The sequence below is a fragment of the Rousettus aegyptiacus genome, unplaced genomic scaffold (genome assembly GCF_014176215.1).
Source record: "Rousettus aegyptiacus isolate mRouAeg1 unplaced genomic scaffold, mRouAeg1.p scaffold_m13_p_11, whole genome shotgun sequence".
In the NCBI taxonomy this organism is placed as follows: domain Eukaryota; kingdom Metazoa; phylum Chordata; class Mammalia; order Chiroptera; family Pteropodidae; genus Rousettus; species Rousettus aegyptiacus.
Genome location: NW_023416286.1, coordinates 95,313,626 through 95,333,616, shown reverse-complemented (window position 1 = coordinate 95,333,616; position 19,991 = coordinate 95,313,626).

The window sequence follows — 19,991 nt, the reverse complement described above, 5'->3', positions numbered from 1 at the left end:
GCATGTGCGTGTGCGCATGGGCCGCGTGTGCGTGGACTGCGCGTGCGTGTGTGTGCGTCTGTGTGTGCGCGTGGGCCGCGTGTGTGTGGGCCGCGTGTGCGTGTGCGCATGGGCTGCATGTGCGTGTGCGCATGGGCCGCGTGTGCGTGTGCATGGGCCGCGTGTGCACATGGGCTGCGTGTGCGTGCATCTCTGTGCCTGGGTGGCCAGTCCCTTTCTAAATTTTCCACTCAGTGTTCAGCAGTGCTCGTAATCTTGCAGAATCTCTCAGATGCCTTGTCTAGAAATGGTCTGAATAATTTCGGTTTTTCAAACTGCCGCAACCGAGGCGTCGTTCCTGCGCACACTCTCCCCGGTCGTCGGGGCAGGCCCCCGCTCCCCGCTGGAGCCTGAGCTGCGTGAGGGCAGAGATGCTCTTGCTGCCGAGTCCTGAGCCGCTCGGCACGTGCTCGGCTAAGTAGGCGCACTGCGGTGTCAGCGGGGTCGAGGAGACACAGGCTCGTGCTTTCAGCTCGGTCAGCGGTACCTCCTTGCCGGAATCTATGGCCTCAGCCCCTCGTGCACGGGGCAGGGCTCTCTCTTTCCTCACCTTTCGTCGGAGCGATGACTCTGATACCTCGGAGGAAATGAGACTGCTGTGACTTTTCTTCTTCAAGACTCTTAATATTTTTTCCCAAAAATATCCACCTTGTCTCTGTCTTATGAATTAATTTTTTTTTTTTGTTCTGCTCTTAATTCCTGAATTCATCTTTCACTAGCTCTTGACAATGGGAATATCGTGAAATTAGCCTGTGTCACACTACAGGATTCACTCTCTAGGAATCTGAAATACAGAAATGAAACAGTTTTTACCAGAATTTCCAGAGAACTCAGGGAATAAGTGTACTCTCTATTCGGTAACTCTCAGATCACTATTATTTCTCTTTCTGCCTGGAAAAAAAAATTTTTGTCTGCAAGATGCTCTTCCAAAGTAATCTCCCATGTATCGATTTCACAGTTTAGTTTTCAGAGTTTGGGAGATATTATTGCACTCCTCGATGAAACACCAAAACAACCAATCAGCCCACATTTTCGCCATGTGCCCCCTGACCCCACACGCTCGTGGCCTCCCCGTGGGCAGCGACTCCCCCAGAGGGCGCATCGGCTGCGGCCGGCGCGCACACGGTGGGGCTGGTGGCGGACGCCCACAGAGCGCACGAGGGCGGCCGGGCTCGGCGCGCGCCCTGCGGGGTCACACGGTCGTCCGCTGAATTCCCGGCGTCGCTGGGACCTTGGCCGAATGTTCTGTCTGTACCTCCCTCGCCCACTCCTTCCCTCTTCACCTTTCCTTAGGCGTTTATTGTGCGTTTGCCCCCCTCCAGAACCGTGCCAGGCCGCGGGGGAGTCCAACGCAGAATAACAGAGCATCTCGCCCTTCGAGCGTTTCGTGATCCGGGAGAGGGAGGAAGGCAGCAGTGAGCCGTCCAGCAGGCCTCGTCCGCCGCCCAGACCCCCGCCCTGCGCGGGGAGCGAGCGATCGGTAAATGACAAATGCACGACGGCCGATCCCGTCGCTCGAAACGACCTCGTTGTTTAGATGTGTAAAATGTGTCAGAGGGGGACATTCGCGGGCGTTTTGTTAGTAGGAATGAGAGGGCCACAGCCTCTTACCAGTAAGACCCGAGCTACGACCTCGGGACGTGGTCACGTCGTGAGATGCCGCCGGGCGCCGGCCTGGCGGACCGCACCTGTGTCGGGCGTAAGACAAAACAGTCTCCTGAGGGGGTTTATTCCGATGGGGGTTTGGGATTTCTCCGCTCTCCTCCGGTGTGCGTGAAGCCGTTCGTTCATCGTTCCGCTGAGACCACGCCGTTTCCCGGTGTTCTTTGTGTTAATAAACACCGAGCTGATGGCTCTTCTGTTACTTTTGTAGCCTAATTAGTCAACACTTAATATTAACTATTCTTGACTCACATTAATACATAAGATTTGCAAATTAGAGTCAACTATGATTTGCAAATTGAAGTTAATTAGGACGTCCTGATAAGGTACCTCAGAAAAAGGCCAAAGCACTTTGCATAGAAACAGCCGATTTAGGAGTCACGATTCCCTGGGTGCTTTTGGGCACACTCGTTCCTCTTCAGCTGTCCTGGGGGGGAGGAGAGGCGAGTGTCCCCAAGGCTAGCGATGGCCAAGGGAGCGGCTCCGAAGCCACCTTCTCCCAGGCACCGAGCTGCCGTGGGCTCAGCTTTTTGTCCAGTAACAACATTTAACAGTTCGAAGAACTGCGGTAGTTCATCCATGGGAAGAATGATGGTTTGGAGAACAGCTTCAGAAATAGTTAAATGCACGATAATCTGTCGAGAGCCTCAAGTTACTGTTAGTTCTTATTCTTCTCATGGCATTTCAAAGTGCTTAAAAAAGAGTCAACAGTTATCTGCGACAGTGACAGGTATCTGACAGGAACGTGTTCGTCAGCATGTAACATGGCAAGGTTATGAGTAGGTGCCTCAAACAGTTAAGCCGGATGCTACATCGGGAAAGTACTGCTCGTAATTTGCCACATTCACGGAATAAAGGGACTGCACCCCATTGCACAGCGCAGGCTCTTCGCGGGGCCACGGGGGTAGCTCTGGGTTTTGCTGACGTGGCTCGGCGCGCTCGAAACCTATATTTTGCTAAATTTTTACCTATCGAATATGATTTTTTCTTAAGTGACCTTTTTGTCGTTTTAATCAAATACATATACATTTCCAGAACTTTTAAGCAGTATGTATCAGCCATTGGAAATGTTAGTGGGTTGATAATGACTTTTCAAGTGCAACATAATTTTGTTAAACTTTAAAAAATACTAGAGGACCCCCAATATTACCGTTTCAGACGCCTAACACCCCCTAGGGCGGGATGGTCACGACTCATTGGTCACCACCTGTGTGTGGAGTGTGACCTGTGTAGCAGATTAATTTAAAAGGTCGAGGGAAAGTAGATTTGGCTATCTTGAGATTTTGGAAGAAGAAATTCTCAGTAAAAAAATTTCGTGTAGTTTAAAATTATTTAAACAATTTCGAGAGAGAATATCTTGCCGAATGAGAAGTTTGAGATGCAGAGAGTGTAGCCGACCCCAGTGAAAACCAGTAATTGTTCTGAGGGTCCGTCTCCTGAAACCGCTGGGAAGCCTGGTTTTATTAGACTTTCTCTCTTCCTCCAGCGTAACATTTAAAGAGAGGAAAGTACAATTTAGTCATATTTCTGGACTGCTCCCAGACGTTCATTCGAGAAGAGAAGAATGCTCAATCTAATTGACATTTTGTCCTAGATTTTCCCAGACTAATTTTATCTCTGGATCTCTGGAATCATTACGTGGTTTCTGTTTGTTTGTTTGAGCTCAATCTGTTCATTTACTAGCAAGGAGTACTGGGAAATGGAGAGGGAACTTATTGATGGGAACTAGCTTGTCTTACAAGACTTAAAACTGTGCCCGGTCCCATAACTGAAGCCCAGGGTTTCGCTGTGATACTCTTTGCCCCTGAAGCAGAAAGAGCCGTGATCTTCGGGGATGCTCACGCACACACAGGTCTCGACACGCTCGAATGTTTGTATTTCAGCTCTCACCTCAGTTGATCTAGGAACCACACCTGATGCACAAAATGGTCATGTGCCTTAGCACCCAAACCGGGCAGGGCATTTGAGGAGAAAAGGGAGTGTAGGAGAGTCCCACACCAAGCCCAGAGCAAAGCCGGGGCTGTGACCAGCAGGGCCAGACGCTCACGCTGCATCTGTGAACTCAGCATCTGCTGTAAAGACAGAACCACGAATTGACGACCTTGAAGAGCAAGGACAAGGGCATGATTACAAAGTAGAGTTTTAATCCTCAAAAAGCCTTTTATTTTGTTGTAAGTAATTAAATAATTTTTGGCTCATGATAGAAATCAGACGTTAATTAAGAAGGATTTAGAGAGGCTCCTACTAAGCATCTTGAGGACGTCTCCTTCACACCTGTCGGGGTGAGTCACAGGCTTCACGGGGCAGATGTCTGGGGGCGGACGGAGCGCGGGATGTCGCTAGAGGCCACGACTGCTCGCGCGCGCTCTGCCGAGTTCAGAAAACGCTTTACTTCGGGTCAGCTCTGCACCTCAGTTCATGGACTAAGCATGGAGTTAATTCAGTTTTTAAAAGACTGTAACTGATGTTCAACATCATTCTATAAAATGTGCCCAACTCCCCATTCTCCGAGGCGCGACGGCTAACGCAGACTCCCATTTCTGCTGCTCCTACCTGAGAGTTTACGTCTCGCCAACCGCGATTGCCTCTCCGCGAGGAGGAAGAGAAACCGATCGCCAACATGCCACTCCGTTTACCCGTGTGCTTTGTAAAAATGTCACTAAGTATCTGGCCAAAATCGGTGCCAAGAGTCCCATAAGTTTGATCGTGACCTTCGGATTCTTTCCTTCGCGACCACGGAGAGTTAGAAAAGCATCGCCAAGGAGCTGTCACGGTTACGCCGTTCTTAACCATCGGTGGAACGTTTCCTGTTGCCTGCCGCTGAGGTCAGGGCCGGCCTGATGCCGGTTAGGTCCCCGTGGGAGGTGAGACAGCGGGCTGGGCGTGTGGGTGCGGGCACAAGTGCCTGGTCACTTCCTTTTTCTTGCCTGATAAATCACCTTTTAAGTCGAGAGAGGGGGCCTCCCTTCTCTCAAGGAGTTGAAAGCCCCGAGGTCTTTGTGTTGCAAAATTACCCGGCCTTGGAGAAGATTAGAAGAGAGAGCCTTTGAAGTTTGATCTGCTAACTCCCTCTCTTTGGAAAAGGAGATAATTGGGTACTCTGTTTTGAGGACCGAGTATGAAAATTAGTCTTTTTCAAAATGTGTGGAGAGGAAGGGAATAATTTTCTCTCGAGTCAGATATTTGCGTGTCCGCCTCATTTCTGGCAGCATCGTGACAGCGGCATGATATCATTTCAGCGTAAATTATTCTAATTCTAAAACCTTTCGGCCACTCCTATTTACCAACAGCGAGTGAGCATTATCTCTGGGACCTGGACCTGCTGGGGAAGTCCGGGAGTTAGGGAGGCTGCTCACACGCGTGTGCAGGGGGCACTGACTTTGCTCCCTGTCAGTCACCGGCCAGACGGCAATGGCTGTTTTATTTAGAAGCCACTTAGCCGGTGGTCGTGTTACAAGCGGCCCGAGTGTGTTTCACACTTGCCTTTAGGGGCATCGTTTAATCATAGTACAGACAGAGAATAATGTCTGTACTGAGGATAAAGAGTTCGTAGTTTGGACTAGAAAGGGGCAGGCTTTCATCTAAATCATTAATTTTTTTTTGGTTCTTAAATTGTGAATCTTCAAGTACCGAAAAAACATATTCACCTAAAAGAATCTATCCCCAATCCATCTTCCCTAGAGAAACCTTACATAGTTCAAATTTTAAGTATCAAAACAGTAATTTGAATACACGAGAGACTTTAAAGTAACATCAGTGACTCCTTTGAGTGATGCAAAAATAGCCCTCGTTTACTTACTTTAAAATTTTTAGGTAATGTCTATTTTAATTATTTAAAATAGAATTATTTGCATAGTGTTCGATAAATAGGAAAAATACAAATAAATAGAATCAAGGAAGCAAATTTAGTGTTAATTCCGCTAACCGAGGCAGGAAGCGGCCCCCGCCAGGGATTCGAGGCTCGGACGACTTTATCTAGAGGGCGGAGCGCGCTGGGCCAGCGGGCGCGTGGGGCTGACCGCTCCGTGCGCGAGCTCGCTCCGGCGGGATGTGCTGCAGTTCGTGTACGTGCACAGCGTCCACGGGGCGCGTGATGCCTTCGCCTCCTGACTCGGGTGGGGCGGGGAGGAACCACTGGCCTTACAGGTCGCTCGTTTCTGCAGAACCCACGACCGACCGTGACGTTATCAGCACCATATGGGATTCTCGAATAGAGACGGGGGGGGGGGGCACCCCGAGGCTGTAGGCAGGGGACAGCGCCCGCTCAGCGGGTCGCTATGCAAAGGCCGAGCTCTGACCGTGCGCGACAAGCCCTTGACGCAGCCCTGAGACCCCCGCACAGCTACAGAGGTTAGGCCGTGGGCCGGCGGGCCAGGAGCCAACAGATGCCGCTGGAGAGGCCGCGAGGTGCGGGAGGGAGCTGCGGGAAGGCGCGCGAGCTGGAGCGCTCCGGCAGCAGGGGAGAGGGCGGTGCTCGCCTGAGCCGGGCTCTCCGCGTTTTATCAGCTGCCTCCTTCCTCTCCTGACCAGCCAGTGACAATGAACACACCCGAGGTGCATCCTTCCAGGATTACTCCAGGGAGTGCACGCGCGCCCGCGCCCACACGCACGCCCACACGCACGCTCACACACATGCACACACGCAAACACACACCACCCACACGCACGCGCACACACATGCACACACGCAAACACACACCACACACGCACACGCACACACGACTAACGTGTTTGAAGGGGTTTCACAGGAAGGGGTTCGAAGCCGATTCTGCACCCGGCTGTCTGGTAACCACGCCTTCCCGCCCGTCCGCACATCACCAGTGTGGAGGTTGGTTTGCTGCTGTTTTTGAGTCGTTCTAATTCCACCTCACGGTAAGAGCCGGGTCGTCTTACAGCAGTTATGAACCTATTTGTTCGGCGTCAGCCGAAGGTGTTGTCGTCTTTGGACTCCAGGTCCTCGCCGTGCCCCGCGCCCGCGAGCCGCGTGGGGGCCCGTCTCGCCCGTGGGAATTCTCCGCCGCGCTCACGGCCGTGCGGCCCGGCCGGACGCCCCGATCTCACACTCACAGCTGCGCGTGCAGCCGCTCCTGAAGTCCCCGGCGCCCTTCCGTTCCCGCCCCGTAGCCGGGCACGGCGCACGGGCAGGCGGCGCCGTCTGGCGTCCCGTCTGGCACGGGGCGGGTGACGCCCCCGGGCGCTGTGCCGGCTCCCGGCGAGGCCCCCGTCTCCGCGGGCGACGGGGCCTTCGTCCCGCCGCCTTCGTTCAAGGGCGTCTGCCCGGGACCGGCGTCTCCTCGCGCAGTGACTTCGTCCCGGCCCTCGCCACGGTGGCACGTCAGCGCTGCACGTCAGGTGACAGGACCCTCGGACGCGGCGGGCAGTGCCACGGCCCCGGGGGACGCGTGTCTCCCGCGCGGCCGTGTTGCCGCCGGATTCGACGGGCTGTGCACTTAATGCATCATTAATCATTCCGGAGTCTGGTAAGAAGGCCTAAGGATATCTAAAGTTTCACAGAGACAGCCTTCTAAATGCCGCGAAAGTGACATCGAGGTCAAGTAAATCTTATCTTTATTTCTGTTTTCAATGAACAGTTATAGCATCTTATTCAGGTTTTAGCATGTTTTTAAGTTCAGAGATAGTATTAATGTTAGAATCTAGTGACTTTTTGGATGATCGATTTATCTAAAATAATTTGTAGTTAAAATTTAATGAAAATGAATTACGGTAGGTTATACATATTTTAGTTTACATCAACTATAGTAGGTGTACTGTATGACATTTTTATTTTAAAATACTGGTAATAGTTAAACAGATTAAAGCATCTAAAAGTCCAGATCATTCTGTTGTATTGAAACTTTTTAAAATTATATATTATTTGAAATACATGGAACATTTATGGAAAATATTTTTCTTCTTACTTGGTTTAGTAATTTTTGTTGTTTTGAGAATAAGATGTGAAGTGTGCAAAACATCGCATTTCATGAAGTGCATGAGACACCGAATTATTGGTCTAATAGTAGTTTATTGAAGTAGATGCATTACTCAGAATAATGTGTCTGTATTCAGAAGATCTACAGATTAAATATGACAGAATCTCTATCTGTCTGTAATTGATGAATGAGCAAGTAAATGGCCTTGATTTGGATCCAAAAAGACAGGTGTTATTGCATGCAGGTGTTACTGCTACATGCCGGTATCACCGAGATAGGGAAGCAAGTCCATTTTGTTTATTCAGAGGTCGGCACATGCGTGTGCATATGTGTGCACGTCTGTGCACGTGTGTGGTGAACAAGGGGATGTGCTGGACGAAATGAGTGTGAAGGCCAAAGAGAAGTCGTTTTATTTCCTCCTGTTAAAAGCGGTTATGGGCAATACTTTCATTATCAAGAATATTTGAACAGATAGAAACATAAAGATGAAAACCCAGCGCATGGATGGACAAGCCCGTTTGTTTATTTCCTCCCTTCGTTAATCTAACCACGACTTGGCGTGTCATTTATCGGGGATACACAAATGAGTGGCGTCGCACCACGGCCTTGGTGAGCTTGCCGTTCGACGGGGCAGGTCGTCAAACACGGTGATGAACTCAGTTGTGGGAGGCACGAGGATCAGGTCCGCACCGTTCGTGAAGGAAAAGTGGGGAGTATTTCTGTCTGGTTTGGGAGGCGATTGGGACAAGCTTAAAATCCAGAAGCCGCGTTTAACCCGAGGCTTGCCAAGGCGCCCAGCCTGCAGCGGGCCCGCGAGCCGAGCAGGGCTGCTCTGAGCAGAGTCAGCGGCAGGAGCCAAGGGCGTGGGCGGCGGCCGGGGGAGGGTCCCCGGCCGGGGCACCGCGCAAGGGGCGGGCAGCTCCCTGGTTCCTCAGCCCCCCGCAGTGGCGACACCAGACCGGGGTGGGGGGGGGGTCCTCTCCATCTGTCTTCTCTCGCGACAGCTCAGGGGGGCTGCCGCAGGGTCGGGCGCCAGGAGTCTGGCTGCCGCCAGGGCCCGGACGCAGCCCGCAAGCACGTTGTCCGTTAGCTGGCCTGCTCCAGGGCGTTTCTCGACGGTGCATCGCATCCACCCAGGGAGTCGGGGCTGTGAAATTCTCTCTGCCGTTCGGTCCTGTGAAGAGGAGGCGTTATCTCTCAGCGTGGACCCAGCGTCCTTCCCGGGCCTCCCGACTCCGTCACAGCGAAAGCCGGAGGACGGGGTGGCCGGGCCCCGGGTCTGTGTGCGTTTTGCAAGGCTGGCCATGGGAGGGATTCTGACAGAGTCATGTGACATTGTCGTTTGCAAACCGTTTAGGCGGGTAACGTGATTTGGACTCAGTTAACTGAACATCACACACATCACTGAGATAATTTTGTGGTGTGTGTGTCTGTGTGTGTGAGAGAGAGAAACAGACAGACAGACAGACAGACAGACAGAAGTCCACTTGCCACGGCCAATGGGATCCTCAAATACAGGAGGAAGAGTGAGGGTTTTGGAAATGTTAGCGCTTACTACTTATCGGTTTTTGTTTTCGATGGAAAGAATTACAGATCGTGCATTTAAATAAACATCACTTTAGGGCAGTTTTACATTTACATAAAAATTACAGAGACAGTAAGTAGAGTTCCCATACGCCCCTCACCCAGCTTCCCCAGTTACCATCGTCCTCCGTTGTTCTGGAATATTCATTCCAGTTGAAGACCCAGGGGTGACAGATCGTTGGTTCGAGCGTCTGCATTTTACTGAGGTCTCTGCCCATCGAGCTCCCGTTGGGGGACCCCCTCCCCGTGCCCCGCCTCCCGGCCCCTCACGTCTTTGGCAGCTTCTCAGACTTCCCGTTTTCGATGACCTGGACCATGTCAGGAGCGCCACTCAGGTATTCCGTGAAGTTCCGTCGATGGGGATTTGCTTGGTGTTTCCTTACGATTAGGCCGAGGCGATGGGTCTCTGAGATAAAGTTCACAGAGGTGAGGTGACGTTTTCACCTCGTCCTGTCCAGGGAACGTGCGATCGGTGTGAGTTCGCACTGCTGGCGTTGACCTTGGCCCGCTGGCCGGGCCGTCGGGCACCTGTCCCTGCCACACAGCTCCTCCTCCGCCGGCCACGTCTGCTCCATCCTCCCGAGAGAAGCTGCTGCTCGAGGGCTCAGTATGCGCGAGGGCCCAGCGTGCGCGAGGGCTCAGGGTGCTCGAGGGCTCAGTATGCGCGAGGGCCCAGCGTGCGCGAGGGCTCAGCGTGCGTGAGGGCTCAGCGTGCACCAGGGCTCAGCGTGCGCGAGGGCTCAGCGTGCGCGAGGGCTCAGCATGCTTTTCTTGCAAACGGAGGAGTCGTGGGCGCTTGCCGCGTGAGCACTTTGTCTTCCCTCCCTGATGCGCGGTCAGGCCCTCTCGCTGCACCGTTTCAGACTCGGGGGTGTGTGTTTTGTCCTCCGGGTCACAGGCTGCTGCTTTGTCTCCTTTATTTGTCTCAGCCCGTTCCCGCGCTGGCCGTGCGGAGCGTTCGCGGCTGCACCCGCGCCCCTGGGACACGGACCTCGTCCCCGCGCGGTGTCTGCGAGGTGTCCCCTCGCCTCCGGCGCGTTCCGTGTCTGGCTCAGGCTAGGCGTGGGGCCACACGGTGTCTGCGGCCCTCAGAGGCCGACGCACGGGCCCGGGCAGCCTCCCCTCCCCGCTCACCTGTGAGCTCACGCTCCAGGTGTGAGAAAACAGCCCGCTTCCCTTCATCCGTCTGACGGACTCATCTGTTCGACTGCCGCGGACGCGCCTGCCGGGGGGGACGACTGTGTCGCCAGTGACGGGGTTCGGGGCCACGCCGTGGGTCCCGGTCTCCCGGACAAGTGGCGCCAGCGGACGCCCTTCCTCTGCCCGCGTCCGGGAAGTCGTCCCCCCCGCCCCCCGTCGTGACAGCGTCCGGGTCTCTCGTCGGACTCTGCTCCCTTCCCAGGCTCCGCCTGCCCCCCGGTTTTTTCTTTTAAGTTTTGCGTCCATCACGATAACTTCGGGCTACGAAGGTGCGTGAGTTTTGACAAAAGCGTAACGACGTCATCCGCTCGCCGCGGCAGGCGCCGTACAGAAGGACGTCGCCGCCCCAAAAGCCGCCCCGAAAGCCGCCCGCGCGGCGCCGGTTCAGCCCTCCGCACCGTGGACTCCGCGGACGCACCTCCCCTGTCCCCCTCCAGAGTGTCCCACTGGACTTGTGCAGCTGTCGCCTTCCCAGACCGACCTGCTTTAACGCGCGGGATGACTCGAGCTGCCACGTGTGGCTTTTCGTGGCTCGATGGCCCTTTTTTTATTGTTGCCGAGTGATTTTGCGTTGTGCGAGGGTGTAACTGCCTCTGTATTCATTCGGTTGAAGACGTAGAACACCTCGACTGCTTCTCGTTTCTAGTAATTACGAGCGGCGTCGCTGTCAACATCCGCACACGGGGTTTCACGGGGAGGCGAGCCCCTCTCACGCCTGTCGAGGAGGCGGCCGGGCGCTCGGTCCCCGAGTCGCAGGGCGGGACGTGCCGGCGTGTGAGGCCCGGGCCGCATCCTTCCAGTTCCGCGTTTTCCCCGGAGACCAACGAGCGCTTCTGCTGCTCCACAGCCTCCCGCCAGGGCCCTGGTCGCCCTTCTGGACGTCGGCAGTGCTGACAGGTGCGGGGCGGCGCGTCCTGGCGATAACGCGCAGCCCCTCGGTGAAGGTCGGGGGACGGCACCTCTCCACGGAGAGGGTCCGCCGCCCGTGCGCCCCGAGCTCTGAGTCGGACGCCCTCGTGTTTCTGTACGTTTCTCTCGCCGCCTCATTTGTTCATTATTTCACCCAAAACATGGAATCGGCACCTGCTGTGTGCAAGGGCCGCCGGGGACGCGGGGCCGGGGAGTTTCGTCCACGAGGCAGTGAGCACGCCACGCAGACTCCGTGTTCACGCGGCGTTTCGGTTCACGGATCGCTGCGTTCTCCTCAGGGGCCGAGCTCAGCTCTTTAAGCCTTTTGCAGGGCCGCCGCCTCCTTACCCCGCACTGTTCTTCAGCAGGAACCTGGGGCCGCGCGGTCCTCGAATGTCGAGTGGCCTCTTTATAGCCAGGGGCGCCTGGATCAAATTCTTACGCTTGCCTGGATGGAGCTCCAGGCTCAGCTCCTTAACGAAAGGTGTTTTCAAAGTGATGGGCCACCCGCCCCATCGTCCTTTCTAGAAATCACGTGATGAAGACTTTTGTTGTGCTGCATGTAGAAAAGAGACACAGCGATCACATAGAGTTATTTTATTAAATTATTTCTAGAACATGAGCTTTGGAGACAGGGAGTCGATTCCAAAATTCAGTTCAACCTCTTACTAGCATTATGGCTGGCAAAAAAGTTAGACTTTCCAAGGTTCGTTTTCCAAATTTGTAATGTGGACATATAATTATATTCATTAAAAAATTCCTGGAGGACTAAAGGACATGAAGTCTTTCAGGCACAGAGCTTATCGCCAGCCGTATAAAAACGTCTTGATAAAGGGGAGCTGTTTTCATCAGACTCGTTCTCATATTCCAAGCGAGTCCAGAGAGGCACCAGCCGGATAAACCAAACGTCCCCTGTCTACCCAAACAGGCCTTGGACACTTGCAGACGTAGTAAATTTTCACTGTTTCCCTGCATTTGTAATCTGAGGTTAATTTCCGTCGCATAATCTAAATCGTTTGATAGCAAAACTTTCTGATTGAAAGATGAGGATCTCATCTAGATAAAACAAAGAAGAAAACCCTTCAAGATACGAGATAAGGAAAAGAGATGCCGTATAAAATGTACGCAGCAAGCTAGAAATAGGGGGGAAAACGAGGGATTCTGTGCACCCGCGGCAAGAATCAAGGGTGCCGGGGGGGGGTCCCTGCCGCTCTGATGAGCGGGTCACCGGCTGTGACCCCGGCTCCCGCGACTCCATCACGGTCAGCGCTTCATTCATCAGACTCTTCGTGGGTGTTTTCTAAACAAATAGTGGTGAGGCATATTTTGCACTGAATAAGATACATGTGCTCTACATACAGATTTCAGTGAGTTTGATGCATGACGCACCCATATAACCACCACGTCAAATAAGACCTATTAATTTGTTTTTTTCTTCTTAATTATGGAAGAAACTTTGTTTCAGATCTTTCTTTTTTCTTTGTATTAGACTTAACAACCGTATATCTTCTTCGAAGCATGGCTTTCACAGCGTTCCATAAATTTTGATATGTTCTATTTTCATTTCATGGCAAAATATTTTTAAATTTACCTTCTGACTTCTTTGATCCGTAGACTGGGTGGAAATGTGATATTTGAATATTAAACATTTAGATATTTCCCATGTTTGTTGTTGCAGTTACTGTTGTTGAGTTCTGGTTTGATTCTGCTGCAGCTGGAGACCGGACTGTTTATTCTTCTAATCTTGAACTTGGCGAGACTTGTTTTGAGGCCCCGCCTACGACCTGTACTGGGGGGTGTTCTGTGCGTGGTTTGAAAGCATCCCCCCGGGCTGCTGTTTGTCGAGTGCTCTGTAGGCGTGATTTAGATCAAGTTTCACAATCTACATTTTTATCTTTCCTGATTTCTCATCTTATTGTGTTATCCATTACTGATACGGGAACATAAACATATCAAAGTACAGTTGTTGAATAAAGTATGTCTTCTTGACTCTGGCAGATTTTGCCTCATGGATTTTGGGGATCTGTTACCAGGTTTGTAAACAGTTGTTATTGTTACATCTTTCTGTGGCATTCACTCGAGACTTCCTAATACACTAGGTCTGGCGGCTTCACAGATTTGCATTACCTGCCCATTTTCTGAAGGAGGCTGGAGAGTTTCTCTTTAGTATCTGGTCTCTGGTCCAGTTGCATCCACATCACCGGAGAGTAGTTTAGGGAATAAACCACAGGACGCCAAGTTGAACCTGAATTTCGAGGTACGTGGAGGAAAGCTGCATCTTTCACCGAGGACCTAAAGTTCAAATTTCCCCGTCCGCCCTACCGGGAGCGCCTTATGAGATGCAGGATCAAAAGCTCCTCCTCAGACCTGCTGGACCAGAGCCTGCGCTAAGGAGAGTTTCTCATAAGTTACCTGCATGCGAACGCTCAGGAGGTCCCCTTGCAGGGACCTCAGTGACCGAGGGCCTGAGGACTCCCATGGGGTGGCACGGAGCGGTATCTTAGCGTGGGCCAGAGCAGCGGTGGGAGATGCGGCCTCCAGGAGTCCGCGACCACAGCCCTGCCCGCCTCCTGGACACCTGGTGACGCCGTTCACCGGCCTCCGTTCACGTCGCGTTTGATTAAAACCATTCCCAAGCCAGCCGTAGCTCTTGGTACGAATGAGTATTAAAACCATAAAAGAAATCATTCGGAAGTATAGTCATTAGAACACTATTTGTTTGAATATGATTATTTTGTAATTCCATGCAAAAGAAAAGTAGTCGGTCAAAGCCATAATGGAATTTTTGAATCTCAAGGCGCTTAGGAAATCCATGCTGGGCTGCTCCTCCCTCACCGCCACCCCTCGGTGTGTATGTGTGTGTGTGTGCACACACCCACACGCACATGTACACGTACGTAAGTAATCACCTCTGGTATTTCACCCAGTTATCTCTGCACTGGAAGTCGGTCTGTGAATCAATTAGCCGATATTCTGTGGAGTACTGAACCAAAAAACCCCCAAAGCCACAAAACGAATAGATGTGTACATACATGTAACTCCTATGTTACCTCTGTGTTGTACGTTTTACACGTATGTGTGCACATATGTATACTTACCCTGAAGTATCAGAAATCGGAGCCCTTTGCTGCGTGTTCCTTAGCAGCCGCAGTCGAGAAACGCGGCCCTTCGCTGCGGAGACGCCTGGGCGTTCGCGCCCGGTGCTGGGCTCACGGTCGCCGCGCGGAGGAGCCGCCCAGGGCGGGCGGCGATGGCGGCCCCTGGCCACAGCGCTCCGAGCCCGGTGACCGGCTCGTCACCTCGCCTCCCGGCCCCGTCGCCCTCAGAACGGGGCTCGCGGCGTCGCCTGCGGGTCGCGCGTGGGCCGGCCACCCGTGTCGAGGGTTCGCGTCCCGTAGCTTCCTGCGGCCGGCGAGGGGCTCGCGTGGGACACGCCACTGCTGCCGGGCGTGAGCCGCCTCTCCCCTGCGGGACGTCGCGAGGACGAGGGCCGCGCAGGCCGCTCGCGGGCGTCTGTCCTTCCCCTGGAGCCGTTTCTTTCCCGGAATGTCATTTGGGCGGAATCGTGCGGCACGCGACCCCTCCCTGCTGGCTTTCGTCACTCAGTCGCTTCCTCCACGTGTGCGCGCGGCTTCGTAGCTCACGTCCACCCAGCCCTGGGCAGTGTCGCTGGCGGGTGGACCGCGGGCTGCGCGCCGGCCCTCGGCGATGACCGGCCCCGCGTGCAGGCTCGGTGCGGACGTGCGTCTCGGCTCCTCTGAGCGGGGGGCGCAGGGGGGGCGCGGGGTCCCGCGGCAGGAGGGCGTTTCGTCCGCCGAGGACTCGCCGGCCCGTCTTCGGAGCGGCCCGCCGTGCCTCGCCCTCCACAGCGCGAGGTGGCGTTTCTCCTGCTCCACTTCCTGGCCCGCATTTCGTGTGGCAGCGTCTCGGGCTTCCGCATTCTGCTGCGCGGTGACGTCTCATTGTCTGAATTTGCTATTCACGAATAATGAGTCGTTGATCATCTTTTCCTAGATACTATTTACCATCTGTGTTTCTTCCTCGATAGACTCTGTTCACACATTTTCTTTGCATTTTAAATTGAATTATTCGTTTTATTACCATTTAATTTTTTTTTTATGGCTCATGCTTTTGGTGGTGAACCTCAAAGTCATGGACAGACTGAAGGTCACCTGTATTTTCTCCAGTGTTTCCTACTGGGAGTTTTTAACCGTGTACTTTACGTTTAGATCTGCGATGCCTCTGAGGTAATTTTTACCGAAGTTGTTAGTTCTGCGTCTAGATTCTTTCTTTTTCTTTTCCATGTAATTGTCCAGTGGTTCAAACCCTGCTTGTTGACAGGACCGGCTCAGACCACCCGTCGTGTTGTCTTTGCTTCTCTGTCACAGATCGGTCGGCCGTATCTGCACGGGTCACTGCCAGGACCTCTGTTCAGTCCCGTGGACCTATTTCTCTCGTCTTTGCCGCTGTCACACTGTCTTGATCGCTGTACCTTTGCAGTCGGTTTCGATGTCAGCGCGGGGTCCTCTGACTGCGTTCTTCTCCTTCAATACGGCCTCGGCCATTCTGGGTCTCTTTTCTCTCCACACAAACATTAGCATCAGTTTGTTGATAGCCGCAAAATAACCGCCTGGCGGTTCGATTGGGGCCGCATCGGATCTAAGGACTAAGCTGAGGAGAATGGCCGTCTTCCCAGTACCGAGTCTTTCGATCCATCCCATGGATTAGCCCTCCCTTTAGTCAGCTCTTTTTGATCTTTTCTCGTTGGAGTCTTGCAGATCTCTGCATATAGACTTTGTATATTTTGTTAGATTTATACGTAAGTATTCCATTTCGCGGGTAGTAAGCTAAATGGCATCGTGTTTTTCATCCGGATTCCGGTCGTTACTTGCGGCGTGTGGGACGGCAATTGGCTGGCATTCGCGGCCCCGCTGGGCTGCCCCTGGCTTCCTGGGTCCGCGTTGGCGCTTGGGGATGTCTGCACGGGCGGCCATGCCAGGCAATGCACGCAGGGACAGCTCGATTCCCTCCATCCGCGGGGCCGTCTCTTTATTTCCTCTTCTTTTCTTACCAGGTTGGCTAACCTATTTGATACTGCGTTGAATGAGAGTCTGAGAGGGGACGTCCTTGCCTTGTTTCTGATCTGCATGAAAAGACAGCGCATTTTCACCGTTAAGTGTTACGTTAGCTATGAGTTTCTTGTAGATGTTCTTTAACAAGTTGTGGATGTTATCTCCTGCATCTAGTTGGCTGGGAGTTTTGTTATTATTTTTTTAATCCTAAATGGGCGTTGGGTTTTGTCAACTAATTTTTCTGCATCTGCTGATATGAAAACATGATTTTTTCTTTATTGGCCTGTCAATAATTATGGTAATTGATTTTTGAATGTCGAATCAGCCTTGCATATGGTTTGGTAGTAGAGGCTGTATTTATAGAAGAGAAAAAACAGTCATTAAAAAAATACGTAAGCATACCTGGCTATCAAAATGAGAGGAAGAGTGTTTCTGGGGGAGCGACCACCATTCCTGAGAGCTGCTGAGAAGTGAACTACAACAAAATTTATGAGAGGTCCACGAAGAAAAACGCGACCCAGAGATGTGATTATTCACCTGCAACGATGTTCCTTATAGTGCTGTTTATAGTAAAAAAAAATAGAAAGTGTATTTTCAAAAGTATGGTATTGATAATGTGAGGGATCCTGTCCCTATATTACCCTGATATCAAAAATGATGCTGCAACAAAATATTTAACAATAAGAAAAGAACTTCACCCTTAAGTTTTAGATGAGCCAGAGGGAATTACCTAATAGTACGTGTAATCAGAATTGCGAGGGAGTTTTATTTTTGTCATTTGGCTTATCTGCCCGTTTTAAAGATTCTACAGTGATCGCGTTTAACTTGTGTAACAGGAGAAAGCAAGAAAAGTCCCTGGGCCTCTGGTCCTGCTACACAGAGGGCCTCGGTGGTGCCGGCGAAAACGGTCTGCGAGGGCCGATGGCGCCCACAAGCGGGTGGCCGCGAGCCCAGGTGGACGGCACCCAGGCACCGTCCCTGAGGGCTTTTCCCGTGGCAGGGGAAAGGCAGACGGGGAGCGCCCGGGGGAAGACGCAGAGCCGAGCGAGGGTCTCCCTGTCTGAGCGGCAGTTTTAATAAAGGTTTTTATTTATGTTACTTGTTTTTAATTGACCTAGAGTGCATTCACGGGAGTGGTGTGCGTGTGTGTGTGTGCGTGCGTGTGTGCGTGCGTGTGTGTGCGTGTGCGCGCGTGCGTCCTGACGGAAGCCCCGTGCGGTGAGTACAGGTGCGCAAACACCAGAACAGTGTCGCGATCGCCTCCGCGGGCATCCGGGGTGCACCTGCGGGGGGCTTTGGGAAACGCATTGACCGATGAAGCTAAAGCCAGATGGCATGAGCTGCCAAGTGAGTTTAAGGTTCTCTCTCAGTTTTCATATTTTTTGTGTATCTAGATGTTTTAATGGAAATTGCACAATGTGAATCAGGAACACCGACGATGAATTCATGCTCTCGGAGTTTGAAATGTTGGTTTTTTACTTAGATGTTAAACGGGTGCTCACCAGCAGTGTTTCAGCACCAAGTCCCCGTGGGTGGGGGCTTCCACGTCCGGGTCGTACACCAGGGGTCACTCAGACCCACTCAGATGGCGGCTGCAGCTCCGTCCTCGGGCAGTGTGTGTTGTTCGTTATGACCTTCTGACGCGTCAGGAGACGGAGAACGAGAAATCAATTAGCCTCAGAGAACGCGATTTCCATTGCGAGCTTTTCTCTGGGTAAGTACTTTCTGAGGCTGTATTTACGAATGTTGATTGTCTCTACATCTTATACATCAAATGCTAAACGATAATATAATTTTGCAGCTTTTTTATTAGCACATTTCAGTGTTACCCTTCTAAACCTCTCTCTCTCTCTCATTTCTCCCCTACCCCCTAGCTCATCACCTCTTAGAATTGCAGGCTGGGGCCGTGTGTTCTGAGGAGTGAGCCTTTGTGCGTAGCAATCGGTTTGTGGGTGCGTTAATGAAATGTGGGTGGTTCAGATTGGAAAGAATCATTTCCCCCTTTAAACTTCATATTCCATTAAACAGTATCGAAACAAAAGGTCAGATTATTTTCCAAAGGTACCAATAATTGTCATTTTTAAAATTCTCTTTATTTTGTAGAGAGGAAAAACAGTTATTTCTCTACCCTCTGAGTTCTTAGCTGAGACCGTGCGGTAGGAGACAGATTAGCAAGAGGAAAGCAGACACGTGTCGGTTAACAGGCACAGGTATACCTCTCGCACACCTGGGAGACGCCCAGGACAAATGAGTAGCTCCCTGAGGGGGGTTAGAATTCAGGCTTGCTTAGCGTCTCAGTAGGGGGAGCAGAGGGGGCCGCAGGCTCCTCGTGGAGGGGAAGGAATTTCTAGGGGAGACGAGTGGGCCCCCGAAGCCTGGCCGGGAGGACAGCTGGCGATAGAGCGCGTCCACGTGAGGCGCCGACCTCTGGTCCCGCCGCCCGTGATGAGAGTTCGTCCTCCTTGGTCGATGAAACCACCAGCGAACGTTCCCGGCGACCGGCTCCTCTCGGAGCATCTGTCCTCGGGGCGATCAGGGCCGTTCAGAGAGAGCCGGGCTCTCCACGGCCGCTTTTGGAGAGTCTGCAGATCGACATGATCGCTGCGCCGGGGTGGGGACCCTGCGTCCCACACACCCCCAGCGGCATGTCGGGGCGGCCTGCTCCGCTCCCCGTCCCCTTGCGGATCGGAAGCACGCGGAGCGGGGTGTGGAGTCGCGTGGAAAGGGGGGTATTAGTCCAACAAACTGGGGTTCCACTCCAGGATCCCCCGTGGAAGGTTTACTTCTTGCCTCAAAGCAAACAAACGAGACTATTTTGCGGCGATAAATCTAGCTTCTCATGGAAATGAAACCAGACGTGAACAAGCAACGGGAGGTCTCCCCCAAAGGCGGCGGCGAGTGTCTCGTTATCACCGAGGAGGCTGCGACGCTCCACAGCCCGGCGAGAGCAGAGCTGGGCTCCGCGGCCTTCGGGCTCCCCCTCCCTGCGGGCTCGGGACTTCTCTGCGCTGCGTCCCGTGGCCCGTTTCTCTTCCCGGCTCGGCGCCCCCGAGGTGGGGTGGGGTGGGGGGTCCAGCGTGTAGTACAGTTGTTGTCCCACTTGGAACGGGGGCCCTTGGGGACTGCGGCCTCGCCAGAGCTGAATTAGGTGTTTCACGTTCTCTGCAAAGAGCTTCTCGCCGGCGAGGCCGCCCTGTTCCGCGTCGGAAGGAAGCACCGAGCCACTTTAGATGCAAGCGGGGGCCGTGGCCATCGCGTGTGGCCGTGCGAGGCCCGCAGAGCCGGCGCCACAGGGAGCGGACACCCGGCCGTCTTGGCTCAGACTCCGGCGAGGCTGGGCAGACCGGGCCAGACGGAGAGGGACGCCGGGGCCCGTGGGCCCCAGGTCTGGACTGCGGCGGGGCGCCGGGGCCGAGCGGCGGGGGTGCTGCTGCAGTGAGCCCCTACCCCGCTGGGAGGAGCCTGTGTCGCCGCTGCGGGCCCGGCCGGCCGCTGTCGCGGGGGCTGGAGAGGGGTCTCTGCCTCCGCGGAGTCCCCGAGGTCGTGAGCGGCCGCGGCCGGTGGGCAGTGGCTGCTGCTCCGTCGCGTCTCGGGG